At 43.7% G+C, this 16,690-nt stretch overlaps 1 protein-coding gene across 1 annotated transcript in view; it reads left to right on the forward strand.

Moving 5' to 3' along the window:
• Parn (poly(A)-specific ribonuclease) overlaps nucleotides 1-16,690 on the forward strand; it is a 74,152-nt gene that overhangs the window by 39,583 nt on the left and 17,879 nt on the right. The window lies entirely within an intron of this gene.

Consider the following 16,690-nt stretch of genomic DNA (forward strand, 5'->3'; position numbering starts at 1 on the left):
CTGCAATGATCAAATACATGAACTCCATATGAGAGTATCCTGTGTTTTTCCTCTATGACTTCGTGTGAGGCATACTTGGGCGGTATGGGACTTGAGGTCTTAGAGAAGCCCAGCCTGCTTTACCATTTGGAAAAAGTTCACTCTTAGCAGTCAAACCTGAATTCAGGGCTCATTCATGTTTGGGATGTGCATGTGTGTGTCTTGAACTCAGGGCCTGGGCATGATCCTGAGCTTTTGCACTCAAGGCTAGTGCTCTGCCACTTTGAACCCTGGTACTACTTCTGGTTTTCTGGTGGTTAATTGGAGATAAGGGTCTTACAGACTTCCTAGCCTGGGCTGGCTTCCAACTGTGATCCTCTTAGCTCAACCTCCTGAGTAGTTAAGTTTACAGGCATGAGCCAATACTTGGTATTTTTGCATGCCTAGTGTAATTTCGTTGAGTGGGTCAAGAGCTCAACAGTACTTTGGATTTTGTAGCTCTTTTTAGTCATACTTAGACTGTCTTGAGTGTCTAGACACTTTCTAGGACAGTTTCTCTCTGCCTATACCTTTTCTAGAAATGGCTTAAAGCTACTCAGGAGGCTGATACCTGGCAGATTGCCAGCTGGGACAGTCTTCAAGTAGTCAAGACTCCATCTCCAATTAACCATAAAAAAACTGAGGTGAAAGTGTAGCTGAAGTGGTAGAGCACCAACCATAAGCATGAAAGCAAGATCCTGAACTCAAGCTTCCGTACAACTCTACCTCCATCCCAAGTTAACCAAACAACAACAACAAAACCCAGTGATTTGAGAAAAATAGCATTTTTGTTCTTGGAAAGTGAGATTTTGAAGCACACTGGAAATATTACAAGAAAAAATTTAAGACAAGTAATGGTGGGAAACACCTATAATCACAGCACTAGGGAAGCTGAGGTAGGATGATCGTGGGTATGAGATTCGCCCAGGCAACTCACCAAGTTTCTGTCTTACCAAAAACATAAAAGAAGAAAAATGACTAAAATATAAAGAAAGGAAACAGTTTCTGAAACAGAAATTGATAGACATGCCAGGTACCAGTTGGCTCTCACCTGTAATTCTAGCTACTCTGGAGGCCAACCTCTGAGGATTGTGGTTTGAAGCCAGCCTAGGCAGGAAAGTCCATAAGACCCTTATCTCCAGATTACCACCAGGAACTGACAGTGAAATTATGGATCAAAGTTGGTACAATGCTAGCCTTGGGGAAAAAGCTCAGGGACAGTGCCCAGGCCTTGAGTTCAAGCCTACAACTGACAAAAAAAAATAAATAAATAAAAATAAATTATGGTGGGAATAGCATTCACAGTACCCAGCTCTTGTATCTAGTCTGAACAGCTGGCTTTTCTTCGATAATTCTTCTTTCAGTGGCCCTGGAATCTCTCAAATCTGAACATTTCTCCCCTCTTAGTGGAGGGCACTGGAGGCCCAATCCCTATACCCCCAATCCCCAAAAAAAGAAAAATGGATAGACATGTTAGAAAAGGTACAAATCCAACAGTAATTTTGTTTAATGCCAGCGCAGTTCGGCTAGCATGTGCATTCTCCATATACAGCCTTCGATGCTTGTTCAGGGTGATTCATTGGAAAGGTGAGCAGGCTTGGCTTTGTATCAGTACAGAATGAGAGTGCTCTTATCAAATCCTACTTCTGAAAGCACAACTTACGATTGTGCTGAACACTTAAGTATTAGGATTGAGGGTTACGTTTTAAAGGTGATTATTCAGCCCTGAGTTTTCTAAAAGGCTGCTTACTTTAAGCTTTAAACTTCACCATGCCTTTATTATCCTTTAAGTGTTGACACAATCTGAGGTAGTAACTGCCTTTTATTCGTGACAGTGGTAATTTGTGTTCCTGGTTTTTACCCCCCACCCTCTTGATTTTTTTTTTTCCTAGTTAGGACTCAATTTTGTGAATCTTTATAAAAACCCAGCTTTTTGCTTGCTTTAATCTGTATTATTTGTTGAGACCTGTTTTGCTGTTTTCTACTTGTTTGATGATTTTTTTTTCCTTTTACTTGCTTTGTGTTTACTTTGTTTAACAGTCCCTTTTTTGCTGTAGTTATTATTGTGGTTTTTTTTCTAGTCCTGGGGCTTGAACTCAGTGCCTGAGCACTGTCCTTGGGCTTTCTCAAGGTTAGCACTCTACCATTTGAACCACAGTACCACTTCTGGCTTTTTCTGTGTATGTGGTACCAGGAAATTGAGCCTGGGTCTTCATGCATGCTAGGCAAGCACTCTACCACTAGGCCACACTCCTTGCCTAGTTATTATTGTTTTTGAGGGTTTTGTTTGTTTGTTTGTTTTTTTGAGCTAGTCCTAGGGCTTGAACTCAGGTCCTAGGCTCTGTCCCCGAGCTTTTTTGTTCAAAGCTGTCACTCTACCACTTGAATTACAGCTCCACTTTCCGCTTTTTTGGAGGTAGTTAATTGGAGATAAGAGTCTTAAAAGATTTTCCTGTCTGGAAAAATCCTTGAACTGTGGTCCTCAGATCTCAGCCTCCTCAGTAGCTAGGATTACAAGTGTGAGCCACTGACATCAGTGCCTAGCCAGTATGTATTTTTATACAGGCAGTAGTGGCTACAGTATTGTACAGTACAGTAGTGGCTTGTGGAGCACTGCAGTTGGCTGAAGGCAGAGGCATCATTAGGAAAACTTGTGAATAATGTATGTTTATGTAGCTCTCCTATGGTATGAAAACTTGTAAGAGCCAACCAACTGAATTTTTGTTCCTTTTAAAGTACTTAATCCATTCAGAGCACTGGAAAAATGTAATAACATACCAAGATTCTTCTTGTTTCCCTAGTGTATTTACTCTTAAGAATTTGTAGTCAGAGTCAAGTGTGTGGCAGTAACTTGGCTGCTCCCTAATTAGCATTGGCTGATGTAAGAATGAGCTGAGAACTTCTCCAGCAAGAAAGGGCTTCCTGGTTCACATAAATAGAAAAAACCAGAAGTGGCTCATGTGGTAGAATGCTAGCTTTGAGCTCAGGGACAGTGCCCAAGCACTGAACTTAGGTCTCAAGACTAGCAACAAAACAAAACAAAACAAAAAACACACACAAAAAACAGGCTTTAACAATAATCCGGGAATCTGGCTGCTGTAATACTAGCCTGTAATACTCATGCCTATAATATGCGCTACTCAGAAGGCTGAACTATAAGGATCACAATGGGAAGTCAGCTTGGGCAGAAGAGTTCATGAGACGGATCTACAATTAACAACAACAACAACAACAAAAACTGGAAGTAGAGCTGCAGTGTGCATCAGTCACAAGAGAATAAAGCCAAGTGAGATTCTGAGTTCAAGCTCCAGAACCTGCACAAAAATACTCGACGGTTGAGTGGTAGGTAGTTCCTAGCACTCAAGAATTAAGAAATTCTCCAGGTTCTTTCTGTTCCTCTTATGTGTATATACTTACTTGGAAGGGTATGTTTTCTACACTTTTTACATGTTTATTTTGATATTGGCCCTTGTCTTTTGGACAACTTTATCTCATATAGTGTCAGTTTTGTGGAAAAAAAACAAAACAAAACAAACAAATAAAAAAAAGCAGGCTTTAAAAATAAAATCCTGCCATGAACCACTTTTCTTTGAAAAAGTCTGAGACTCTAAAAAGGATTTCTAAATATTGAGCCAAGTCAATCGTCCACTTATGGTGCTGCCCTTGGAAAGCCTGGACATGCTCCGAGGTGTGTGCTGCCCCCATGGCACTCTCCCATGTACATGACACAGAATGAAGTAAGTGGGCCTATTTGAGATGCCTGGAAGGCTGTGCTTACATTTACTCCAGCTAATAGCCTTAGACCAAGGCCAGAATGAGTTGATCTGAGAAGCAGCCACATCTATAAATGCTACACAGTGTAATAAATGGCCCATGGCTTCCACAAATCCAGTTCATGAAAATCATCCCTTGAGCAAGATTGCAAAAAAAGAGCCCACTAGATGGTCTCATCTTTCGACAGATATCTAATAAATGTTTACACAGATGGAGCCTCAGCCAGTGAGTGGGGAGTGACTAAAGAATACATGTATGATTGCAGGTGCCCATGGCTCTGTGGCTGAGCAGGGGAGGGGATGGATGGGTTGGTACTGCACCCCAACCCGGAGAGCAGTATGAAGTAGGGACCTCACCTCAGTCATGAATTCACATCCTTGATATTTGGGTGGGTGCCAGGAACAGAGTTGTGAGGAGCCAGGAAGAGAGGTGTGATATGATTTGTGTGACGGACAGTTCTGTTAGCAGAGAGGAATGGGGTACGCCACCACAGAAGCAGGGGACACATGCTCCCACACTGCCATTGGCAGTGCAAGTTGGTCACAGCATTTTCAAACTATGGGTCATATTTTCTTAGTCTTTGGTCAAATCATAGGCCCAGTGACCAGCATTTCTTCCCTCCCTCCCCTCCCTCCCTCTCTTCCTCTTTCCATCCTTCTTCCTCCTTCCCCAGTCATGGGGCTTAAACTTAGAGTCTGGGTGTTGTCTCTGAGCTTTTTTGCTCAAAGCCAGTACTCTTCGACTTTGAGCCACAGCTCCACTTCTGGTTGGTCTTGAATTCAAGGCCCCAGGACTGTCAAAAAAAAAAAGTCTCAGCCGGGTATCAGTGGCTCACACCTGTAATCCTAGCTACTCATGAGGCTGAGATCTGAGGATCAAGGTTCAAAGCCAGCCTGGTCATGGAAGTCCATGAGACTCTTAGCTCCAGTTAACAACCAGAAAACCGGAAGAGGTGCTGTAGCTCAAGTAGTATAGTGCTAACCTTGAGCTGAAAAGCTCAGGGATAGTGTCCTGGCCCAGAGTTCAAGCCCCATGCCTGACAAAAAAATAGAGTCTTTTGGGGACTTTTCTGCCTCAGATCTCAGTCTCATGAGTAGCTAGGATTATAGACATGAGCCATCAGTACCTGCTCAGTCCTTTTCTTGATAGAACCAGGCCATTATATATCCCAGGTAAAGCATTCTACCCAAGCCCTCAACATTTTTTTAAAGAAGGAGTTCGAAAATGTCAGATTATATTCCATATAACCAACACAATTTGTTTTGTTTTATTTTGACTCAGGTTCTCTGTATCTAGCCCAGATGGGCCTGGGATTCTCTATTGTGCTTCTGCTCTGGAGTGCTGGGATCACAGGCCTGAGCTACCATAACGAGCACTTCATTTTCCCTAGTTACAAGGTAGTACTAGACCAAGTACTCAACTACTGAGCCACACCCCAGCCCTGGTTGGGAAGAAAGGAAAACTTAAGGCTTCATGGACACAACTGCCCAGGATTTGGAGGTGGAGGGAGTTTCCCCCTCACTCATATAGTACCTGACCCAGGAGGAGCTTTGGCACTTTATATTGGGCCCCTTCTCTCCATTCTTGTTTTCCCTCTTGGGGTACTGGGAGAGGAGGGTATTTGCTGTGTCTGATTAAACCTGGGAAAGTTGAAAGTGTCCATTTCTGTTCCCTGTCCCTGCCCATCTCAAATTTGGACTCTGGTAACAGCATTTCTAGAGGCTTGGGTGCTGAGAGGTGAGGCGGAGAGGGTTACACTGTCTAAACAGCACAGTAGAAGACATCCTGACCCACAGTGACACTCTCTGTTTTGTGATTGATCTGTGAGGTGTTTTATTGGCACCCAGTCAGTTTATGGAAACTGAATGTTTTATCTCCCATCATGACTTGATATGCCCTCCTTTGCCTGCACCAGCCACAAGATGGCGCTGTCGTGCCAGCCACTAGTCCATCTTTCCAAGTTCAAGTGACACCTGCCACCCAAATGCTTACTCAGGCTCCGCTCACAGCTCCATACCCAGGACCCACCGAGGATTCAGGTTGGGACTAAGTGGGCCCCTCGTGAACAGTCAGCAGATGGGCAGCACAGAGTTAGAGAAGCTGGCATGGGAGCCACCTTTGCAGAATATTACAGTGATACTTTGGTGTGCTTTGAACAAAACATCAGAAAACTGCTGCCAAAACTGCTGACTTTACTTATCTCTCCTTTCCCATGAGTTCTTGTAGCTGGGGGGGGGGGGTAGTGAACTTCCTATCAATGTGGGGAGGGTTCCAGTTCACTGGTAACTTTAGCAGCTTTCTGTTGGAGGAGATGGTTAAACAGGGTAGAGTGGGTGTGGCTGGTAGAATGTTTGTGCCTCACCAACCCAGGCCCAGGCTCCATCTCAGGAGTGCTCGAATGCACGTGCACACACACACACACACACACACACACACACACACACACATACACACACACACTCAGAAAAAGCCTGCCATTGGATGAGATTGGATTCGCTAGGTCTTGTGTGTATGTCTGCTCATATTATTTGGACAGCTAGTTTGGACCTGTTTTTTTTTTTAAAAAATGGCACAGTTAGCTCTCATGATTCACAGATTGGGGACTTGTTCACTCTCCTACTTGTTACAGTTCTGGTGACCTCAAAATCAGCACAGTGCTTCAGTCATCCACAGATAAATGCAGGGCCAGGGGAGGAGGTATCAGTTGAGGGTCCCCCCACCCCCCGAGCACATGTCCAGCTCAGCTCACATACTAAATGAGTGGCCTTCTCCCAGTGTACTCAGTGCCATGTTTATGAATTGTTGGGCTGCTTATGGTGACTCTGTGGCTCAGTGGCCTCAGAACCTGGTGTTTGCTGTGAGTGGCAGGGGGCTGGTCTCAACCTTAGAGAAAGTACATCAGCTCCCCCCAGGCAGGATACCTAGTGCTGTGGCCATGAGCCCATGGTGAATGACTCAACTTGGCTTAAATTGGATCTGCACAAAAAGCAAGGTTACTGTGTGACCAGAGGCTCACAGAGACTTAACCTTGTGCTTTCCCCAGACGCAATGGGCCTGTGGGGCTCTGAACAGTGTCCACAGAGCTAGGCCTTTTGACCTGAAACCTTTCAGGGGAAAGGCATTCTCTATTAGTGGGTTGTGTTTTGAGGGTTTGATTTTGTGGTAGTGGGTTTGGAACCCAGAGTTTGTATGGGCTAAGCAAGTACTTTATTCTGCAGCTGTCTTACCTGTATTTTGTTTTCAAAGAAGATGAAAGTATGGCAGAGCCCCAGGTCTGAAAAGATGAGCTTCTGACAGGGGGTGAGACCCCTGATATGGGGTGATTAGGTAAATGGTGACATAGGGTACTACTGAATCTGACATTAACTACAAGTGATTTCCTAATTTCTTCTGTTCCTTGGTACTTTTTTTTTTTTTTTTTTTGGTCAGTTGTGGGCCTTGAACTAAGTGCCTAGATGCTATCTCTGAGTTCAAGACTCTACCACTTGAGCCACAGTACCACTTCTGTTTTTTGAGTGATTAATTAGAGATAAGAGTCTCACAGGGGGGCCGGGAGTTTGGCCTAGTGGTAGAGTGCTTGCCTAGCATGCACAAATGTCCAGGTTCGATTCCTCGGTACCACATACATAGAAAAAAGCCAGAAATAGTGCTGAAGCTCAAGTGGTAGAGCTCTAGCCTTGAGAAAGTCCACGGACAGTGCTCAGGCCCAAGCTCAAGCCCAGGACTGGCAAAAAACAAAACAAAACAAAAAAAGAGTCTCACAGGCACTTTTCTGCCCAGGCTGGCTTCAAACTATAATTCTCAGATCTTAGCTGCTTGAGTAGTCAGGATTTTGTAAGTGTGAGCCACTGGCATCTGGCTTCCTTGTAGACATATCCCTTTATGGTAGATTTCCATTTTAACCTTTGATGAGTCTTTGCCAGCCTCTTCATTTCTGTTTCCTTTTAACTTTGCACCTTAGCCCTTTAGGAAGTGAGAGTAGCCCTTTAGGAAGTAAGAAACTGAGATGGGAGAAGAGGAAAAGACAGGGGGATTCATCTAATTCTTTTAACAAGCACTTAAAAAAGTAGCATGAGGGGCCCGGAGTTTGGCCTAGTGATAGAGTGCTTGCCTAGCATACAAGAAGACCTGGGTTCAATTCCTCGGTACCACATACATAGAAAAAAGCTGGAAGTAGTGCTGAAGCTCAGGTGGTAGAGTTCTAGCCTTGAGAAAGTCTAAGGACAGTGCTCAGGCCCTAAGCTTAAGCCCAGGACTGGCCAAAAAAAAAAGTAGCATGAGCAAACTGGGTTAAAATCAAAGCAAGGGTCCTCAGCTCTATGACGTCATCTTTTTTTGACCTCTGTCCACGTGACACTGAGTACTGTCTTTTCCTGTGGAGCCTGGAGCTGAGGACAGAGTTGCCCTTTGGTCTGGTGAGCTCATCAACTCCTGAGATTCACTGAGTGGCTCTGCCCCATTGTTGGCATGTGAAACCCTGTACAGGGGTTATAGGAAGGAAACGTGCCAGGAACAGAGGACACGCTGACCTGGAGTGACTTGTGCAACCATCTTCACCCACCCATCCAACTGGGAGCACCTTCTGCCATCTCAACTGGTGGCACTTCAGAGCCCTGCCTTGCCATTGCTGGCCATGGGAACTGATGTGTCTTGAATAGCTTCAAGCTGGCTTCCTGAGCTGTCCAGATACAATGCTTGCCTGTTAGGTGGGTGGCTCACCTGTCTTATATCTTAGTCATTGATACCTCCTCTGTTCTAGAGATCACCTTAAGTGAGACTGGTATAAGACACGACCCTGATATTTTTCTTATATCTTAAGTTAAAATTCCATCACAAGATAACTCCAGACAAGCAGAGACAAGAAAATAGTTAACACCCTCACGTTTTTTGTAATAGTATTTTCTATCATGGACTGTTTCAAAATTGGTCACTAGTGAAGTCCTTGTTTAAGAATAGGTCTTCCTGGGGCCGGGAGTTTGGCCTAGTGGTTAAAGAGCTTGCCTAGCATGCACAAAGACCCGGGTTCGATTCCTTGGAACCACGTATATACAAAAAAGCCAGAAGTGGTACTGAGGCTCAAGTGGTAGAGCTCTAGCCTTGAGAAAGTCCAAGAACAGCGCTCAGGCCCTGAGCTCAAGCCCAGGACTGGCAAAAAAAAAAAAGAATAGGTCTTCCTTTCTCCCCACGACATACCACCCATATTGAGCTGTAATGTTGAGAGATTCATTTTACATGTATGATATTGTAATGTCTGATAATGGTAAGATTTAATGGATCTGAACAAGGAAAGATACATTAAAAACCCACAGACAGGCCAGAGGCCTGCACTTCATGCCTGTAAACCTAGCTATTCAAGAGGCTGAGATCTGAGGATTAGTTCAAAGCCAGCCTGGGCAGGAAAACCGTGAGCGTTTTATCTCCAACTAGCCATTAGAAAACCAGAAATGGTAGTGTGGCTTAGAATGATACAGTGCTATCCTTGAGCTAAAGAGCTCAGTGCCCAGGCCCTGAGTTCAAGCTCCACGACCAACAAAACCAAAGCCACAGGCAGATCTGAGGAGGTACCAATGGCTCTGTTTTGTGTTAAATAACAAGTTACAGTTGAAATATTGTTTCTGAGATATTGCAACTGAATACCCTTGGTGAAATTATGTGTAATAGGAAGTAAAATATATTAGTAAAGAATTAGAAGTCAAATTAGAATTTCCTTTTAGTTCTCATTAGATTGCTGGCTTCAGTTAAGAGAGCATTTCCTTCCTGGCCTTTTCCCTACCAAATGCTTACAAACATTTTGAAAAATGGTAAGTTAGAATTTGATCTTTGTCCTCTTATCTTGACAAATGGAACAGTCTGAATGCCACAGCTTAGAAGCAGCAGTGAACAGCTGCTCCGGGGAGTAAAGATCTTTCTCACTCGTGTTTGGACAGGAAAGTATACCTAATGATCTTGATTATGTAAACCACCTGGATGGACCAATGGCATGATAACTTGGTACTGAGGTTTGGCCTCAGGCCTCAGTTCTTCATCTTCCTTCTGGTAAGGAAAAACAAAACAAGACAGTTTAGAACTGGATAGCTGCCATAGGAAAATAGCAGCTCCGGAAGTGCTTTTAAGCATTTGTAGCTAAGAAAACGAGACTTCATACTTACTCATTAGAATTAACTAGGACTTCCGCCTAGTGTGGTAGCTCACGCCTGTAATCCTGGCTACTCAGGAGACTGAGATCTGAGGATTACGTTTCAAAGCCAGCCCGGGCAATACAAAGCTGTGAGACTCACCTCCAATTAATCACTAGAAAACCGGAAGTGGGGCTGTGGCTCAAGGGTAGGACGGTAGCTTTGAGCTGAAGAGCTCAGGGACAACACCCAGGCTCAGAGTTCAAGCTCCATGAATAACAACAACAAAAAGAATTAACGAGGGCTTCCGTGGAAGTCTCTATCCCGTGTCCCTCATGGGATGTTCACAGAGGTAGGCGGGCCATTTCTGAAATGTTCTGTGGACGTGGTTTCCTTTCCACACATGCAAGTGTGTTTTCCACCTGCAGAGGCTGGGTGTCTCTGACAGTGCAGAGAGGCATAGCCCTCAGTGGATTTCTGTCCAGTTTGTACCCAGGCCACACCCTGCCTTCTGACTTTTCAGCTCTGTGTCAGCTAATGTGCATTAGACAGGCAGTAGTGTTTGTTGAGGCTTGCCTTATGACTTAATTTTTGTAACTATTCCAAGTATGTTTGACAATGAAACTGGTAAGTAGTGGCTTCTGTATGTCCAGCTGGTCAGACATGGGCTCCAGTTTTCTATATTATGTATTAATTATTTTCATTTGATCTAGAAGTTTATAGTTGGAATCTATAGTTTTAATTCATACTGTGGTTGTGGAATTGTTGGGGTTTTTTTCCCTTTATAATTCTGTCAGTTTTTGTTTTTTCATAATTTAATGCTATCGTTCTAATTAGTGGGTTGAATTTATTTTTTGTCCAGAACTTATTTTTTTTGTATGATATAACTTAATTATTGCAAGGTTTTCCTATTTTGGTTAGTATTTTCCTGTTAACATTTTTTTCCATCCCTTTTGACCCGTTTTCAGAGTTGCTTTTGATGTGTCATTTGTGAAAAGCATACAGGTGCAAATTTGCAAATTTGCTTTTCTTCGATCGGAATGAGAATGCCTATCTTTTTTTTTTTATTTAGAGACTACTTTATTAGTTTCTGTAATCAAACCCACAAGAGAATGCCTATCTTTTAAGTGGATTTGGGGGCTGGGAGTTTGGCCTAGTGGTAGAGTGCTTGCCTAGCGTGCACGAGGTTCAATTCCTCGGTACCACATACATAGAAAAAAGCCAGAAGTGGTGCTATGGCTCCAGTGGTAGAGCTCTAGCCTTGAGAAAGCCCAAGGACAGTGCTCAGGCCTTGAGTTCAAGGCCCAGGACTGGCCAAAAAAAAAAAAAAAGTATCTTAAGTGGATTTGGAAAGTTTACCTTGGCTGTTTGCTGTGCTTTTTTTTTTTTTTTTTTTTTTCACATCTGGGCATGGAGCAGGCTTGGCGTGAGATTTCTCTTGCAGACTTTAGAGGTGGCCTAGTTCACAACTGGCCTTAAAGCTGGTGCTTTAGGTCATCTCTAGCACTCCTGTACCTCCTACATGAAGGCGCCTCTGCTTCCCTCCCCACCTGCATCCCAGCTGTGTTTGGCTTCTGATTGGGGTGCATATGAGGTCTGCAGCCAAGATTCTTTCTGTGTTGGTATTTAGGCCTTTCTTGTTTTTACTTGCAGGACTATTTTTACCTTAGACTCGGCTCCTTTATAATATTTAAAAAATATTCCAAGTAGAAAGAGAAAAAAATGTTTCTGTTGGTATATGTTTTTCTTCAATGACCCTGTGTATTTATTTACTGGTGTGTGACTTTGTGTGGATCTTTATTGCATGTTATATATTTGCTAGGCTGGAGGACTGGGTGATGGGGTGGGACAGGGACCTGCAGCTCTGTAGCATTTTTTGGACAGCCCTGGTTTTCTTCAGAGAATTCTAAGAGCCTTAATTAGGAGATGTGCTTGTCTGCTGTGGCTTGAACTTCTGATCCTTTCAGTGTGAGAACTCTGAGGGAGCCAGGTTCCAGTCACCCATTTTAGCCATGGCTTAAGCCAGTGTCTTTATTAATGGATGGGTGCGGGATTAACTGGACCATATGTGACATACTCTGTTGTCCACCAAGTGTTCTTGTTCTACACGTGAGAAAGGGGAAAATTGAGTTTTACCAAAGTGGACAGAGTGTATTTGTAGCAGCTCTTTCCTAGAATTGAAAAACACCAGAAGCAAAATGATGGACTTTAGCTACATCCAAGAACATAACCTAGAACGTCCAAAGACCAAGCATTGTGGGGTCAACAGAGGCCAGATCAACACTGGTGTTGCTGGTAGGGTTTCTGAAGGGTAGGGCTCACATGGAGGGCCTGTGGTTTGCTTGAATTTATTATTGTGGAAAAAAATTAAAATACACAGTCTCCTGTGTATTCCTTTCCAACCACTCAACTCTAAACACAGAGTCTCTGCCTTTATTCTTGGTAGTACTGGAATCTCAAATTGCTTCCTCAGTGGGCATTCTACCACTTGGTTCGTTCCTCCGGCTCAGCTTTTTGCTAGTTTATTGGAGATAATGTTTTGGGGACTTTCTGACAGGGCTGGCTTCAAACCACAGTCCTCTAGATCTCAGCCTTCTGAATAAAGGTTACAGGCAGAGCTACCAGTACCCAGTGTTAGTTTGGTTTTGAAGCATATTCTAGAGCTGTATCATGTTAACTAATAAATATTTCAGTGGGAATCCCTTAAAAAGATTATTCTTTTTTTTTTTTTTTTTGCCAGTCCTGGGCTTGAGCTCAGGGCCTGATCACTGTCCTTGGACTTTCTCAAGGCTAGAGCTCTACCACTTGAGCCTCAGCACCACTTCTGGCTTTTTTCTATATATGTGGTACCGAGGAATCGAACCCGGGTCTTCATGCATGCTAGGCAAGCACTTTAACCACTAGGCCAAACTCCCGGCCCCAAGATTATTCTTTTTTTCATTTGTTATAAAGTTCATATACAGAGTAGATTCTACTTCTTCTTCTTTTTTTTTTTTTTTTTTTTTGCCAGTCCTAGGGCTTGAACTCAGAGTTTGGGCACTGTTCTTGGATTTTCGCAAGGCTAGTGCTCTACCACTTGAGCCACAGCCCCACTTCTGACTTTTTCTGTGTATGTGGTACCCAGGAATCGAACCCAGGGCTTCATGCATGCTAGGCAGGCACTCTATACCACACTCCTGGCCCTCAGAGTAGAGTCTTTTTTAAAAGACAGTTATGCTATTCCCCCTATTTGAGGAAGGGTAGCAGTGACACAATGTAAGCACTAAGCCTCTGCTAAATGAATGATAGTTCTTAGTGCTTACCTACAATGCAGGAAGAGAAAACTCTTTGTCTTGTGTTTGTCACAGTGTCCTTTTTTGGGGTTGGTCTTAGGACTTGAACTCAGGCTCTGGTCATTGGCCTTGAGCTCTTTTTTGCTCAAGGCTAACACTCTACCACTTTGAGTTCCATTTCTGAATTTTTCTACCCAGGCTTGCTTTGAACAGTGATCCTTAGAGCTCAGCCTCCTGAGTAGCTAGGATTATAGGTGTGAGCCACTGACACTTGACAAATAATATCTTTTTAACTTAAGGCCTCCAGAAAACTGGAGGCAGGAGAAGGAGAGATAACGAATTACTTTAAACCCCAAAGATTTCAGAATTGCACATAATCTAGTTTTTAGCTGTGTTTATCTTTTAGACACACAGATTTCTACTTGAATCTCTTAAGCCTCCTCATAATTCAGTAGACAGAAGAGAGCCAGCAATACTTTTGTCTCATAGTCTTGGCTGTATTTTATCTCATATTTTTGTTATGATTTCAGCTTGTCAGTTCAGGCTTACATTGTGTGTGATGTATTGTTTATTAGCCCTTCTGTCTGACTAGCATAGGAATTCATGTACTGCTTAGTGCTTCTCAACTTTTTCCCCCCTTTTTACTATGCTGAAGATCAAATCGAAGGCCTCACATATGCTAAGTAGTGATTTGTCAACAGAGTTACATCCCCAGCCCATTTTATTTTTGTTTTAATTTTTTGTTGTTGTTTCTTAGTGAGTCCTTGCATAGAATGTGTTTTAAGGGTTTCTCAGCTTGTGCGGCCCTGGCTACTTTTTCTCTGTCCTTCGTGAAAAGCCATTTCTGACCAAGGATCAGAGGACAGGACAGGTTATATCATCCTTGACCTTTAAAGGACACTGGGACCTTGGCCTTATCATCTGTCCCAACTCATGGAGATAAACAGCTGATTGCCATAGGGTTTCAGCTGGAAGTGAAACGTTTAAATTTTTAAATTAACGAAGACTAATGTTCAGCTTAATGGCAGCACTTGTTAGATTGGAGGATAATAGAATAGGACCTGCTGATCTGATTTTGGTATTCACAAAACTCTTTCAAAGGTCAAATGATCCAGAAAAGTGCCTTTATTAAGCAATCCCATGGTGGATGGCACTCTGAAATTCTGATTGGTAAAGTTTTTCTTCCTGTCTCTGTTACTTAGATCTTTTTTTTTCTCCCTTGTTGGTCATGAGGCTTGAACTCAGGGCCTGGGTGCTGTCCCTGATCTTTTATGCTCAAGGCTAGTACTCTACCACTTTGCATTGCAGCTCCACTTCCAGTTTGGGGATAGATAATAGGAGGTAAGAGTCTCATGGACTTTTCTGCCTGATCTGGCTTCAAATCACCATGCTCAGATCTCTGCCTTCTGAGTAGGTAGGATTACAGGCACGAGCTACCAGCACCTGGCCTGGCTCAGAACATTTTAGCAAAGAAAATATGGCTCAGCTGGCCAGGAGTTTGGCCTAGTAGTAGAGCGCTTGCCTAGCATGCCCGAAGATCCAGGTTGGATTCCTCAGTGCCACATATACATAGAAAAAGCCAGAAATGGTGCTGTGGCTCAAGTGATAGAGCTCTAGTCTTGAGAAAGTCTAAGGACAGTGCTCAGGCCCTGAATTCAAGGCTCAGGACTGTCAATATATATATATATATATATATATATATATATATATATATATATATGGCTCAGAATCATTTTCTGCTGTTTTATTTTAATTTTTTAATGTAGCTTTGTCTTGTCTCCTTCCTTAGTATAGCACAATAGGAAAATATGACTGAAGCTGTGTGCATGGTAAAGTCAAAACACCATACCACACAGATGAGTGGCAGCTTGGCCCTTTGAGCTTCTGGCATTGTCCACTGAAAGGCAAAGGTGGGGTGAGCTAGAGAATGGGAGAGTTGGGCTTATAGCACAGTGGCCTGGGATGTACTTCAGAAAAGTAGGGTGATAGGTTAAGAAGCCAAGGATAGAGGCTGGGAGCATAGCCTAGTGGTAGAGTGCTCACCTAGCATGCACAAAGCCCTAGGTTCAATTCCTCAGTACCAAATACACAGAAAAAGCTGGAAATGGCGCCGTGGCTCAAGTGCTAGAGCTCTGGCCTTGTACAAAAAGTGTCCAAGGACATTGCCCGGGCCCTGAGTTCAAGCCCGAGGACTGGTTAAAAAAAAAAAAAAAAAAACTAAAGAGAGACCAAGGATAGCTAGTTAAGAAATCATATATATGTATGCCTGTAGTCTCAATACTAAAGATCCTGAGTTCAAGGTTAGCTTGATCTACAGAGTCTGTCCCACAAAAGAAAGAAGGAAGGAAGGAAGGAAGGAAGGAAGGAAGGAAGGAAGGAAGGAAAGAAAGAAGGAAACTTCTCTTGAAGGTTATTATTTCCTTATTTGTCATATTGATGTCATTCCCTCTCTCTCTCTCTCCCTCTTTCCCTCTCTCCCTCTCTCCTTCTCTCTCTCTCTCTCTCTCTCTCTCTCTCTCTCTCTCTCTCTCTCTCTCTCTCTCTCTCTCTCTCTCTCTCTCTCTCTCTTTTCTCTGCCAGTCCTTGGGCTTGAACTTGGGGCCTGCCCACTGTCCTTGCCTGATTGTATACCACTTTACTGCCAAGGAGAGAGGGGTCTTCTCTCTCCATTGTGCCCATTCAGCCAGAAAAGCGAGTCAGTCATTGATTTAGCTAATGTTTACTAGATGCCTCTGTGGCAGGAGGCCACACTCAAGCTGCCTCTAACCCCAGAGAGCCTCTAGCTCAAGGGCAGGGGCCAGGGAGGGGAGGAGCAAGACTTGGAATTTCTCTGCAGTCATGTTTTATTTAAACCAGTCTTCCCAATTTAAAAAAAAATCTAGTCTCTCTAATATATCCATATTTGATCTTAGTACTAAAATGTTTTTACATTGTCAGATGAATTCTTTAACATTTCTCTCCAATCTGCAGTCAGATCCCTACCTGGGAGGTCAGCCTTTCTTGTCAGTGGCTGATAGTGGTGACAGGGGCTGTTGGGGTGCAGAGAAGTGCTGTGCTAGCTTCAGGGTGCTGAAGACCAGGTACCACATCCAGCTGCATGGTGGAGTTGGTGCGTGTTTGGGAGTTCATGCTTCCTGGTGTGGGGTGGTGTTTGAGGCAAATGAGACTGGTTTTTCTTGACATTCCACTCAGTGAGACTGTACCTGAGTACACGGGAGATGACAGGAGATGCACATGACTCTCCGTTCCCAGACTACCCTGGGGCGTGTCTGCTGACTGTGAGTTGTGTCTTGACCAATAGTGTGCTCATGTGCAAGCTGTCATCCTCTGGTATGAGAGGGCCTGCTCGGGCCCACATCCGGCTCATTGAGTGAGTAATGGTCACTACTGTCCAGGGTGGAACTCCATGTCTCCACAGGCCATCCTAGAGAGCACCTGGCCCACATGGGAGAACAGTTTCCAGAGAGGGCATGGGGCAGGCAGGAAGCAATGGTGTTGCCCTGGCACACT

The sequence above is a fragment of the Megascapheus bottae genome, chromosome 36, assembly GCF_031878675.1.
Source record: "Megascapheus bottae isolate mThoBot1 chromosome 36, mThoBot2.hap1, whole genome shotgun sequence".
Lineage (NCBI taxonomy): Eukaryota > Metazoa > Chordata > Mammalia > Rodentia > Geomyidae > Megascapheus > Megascapheus bottae.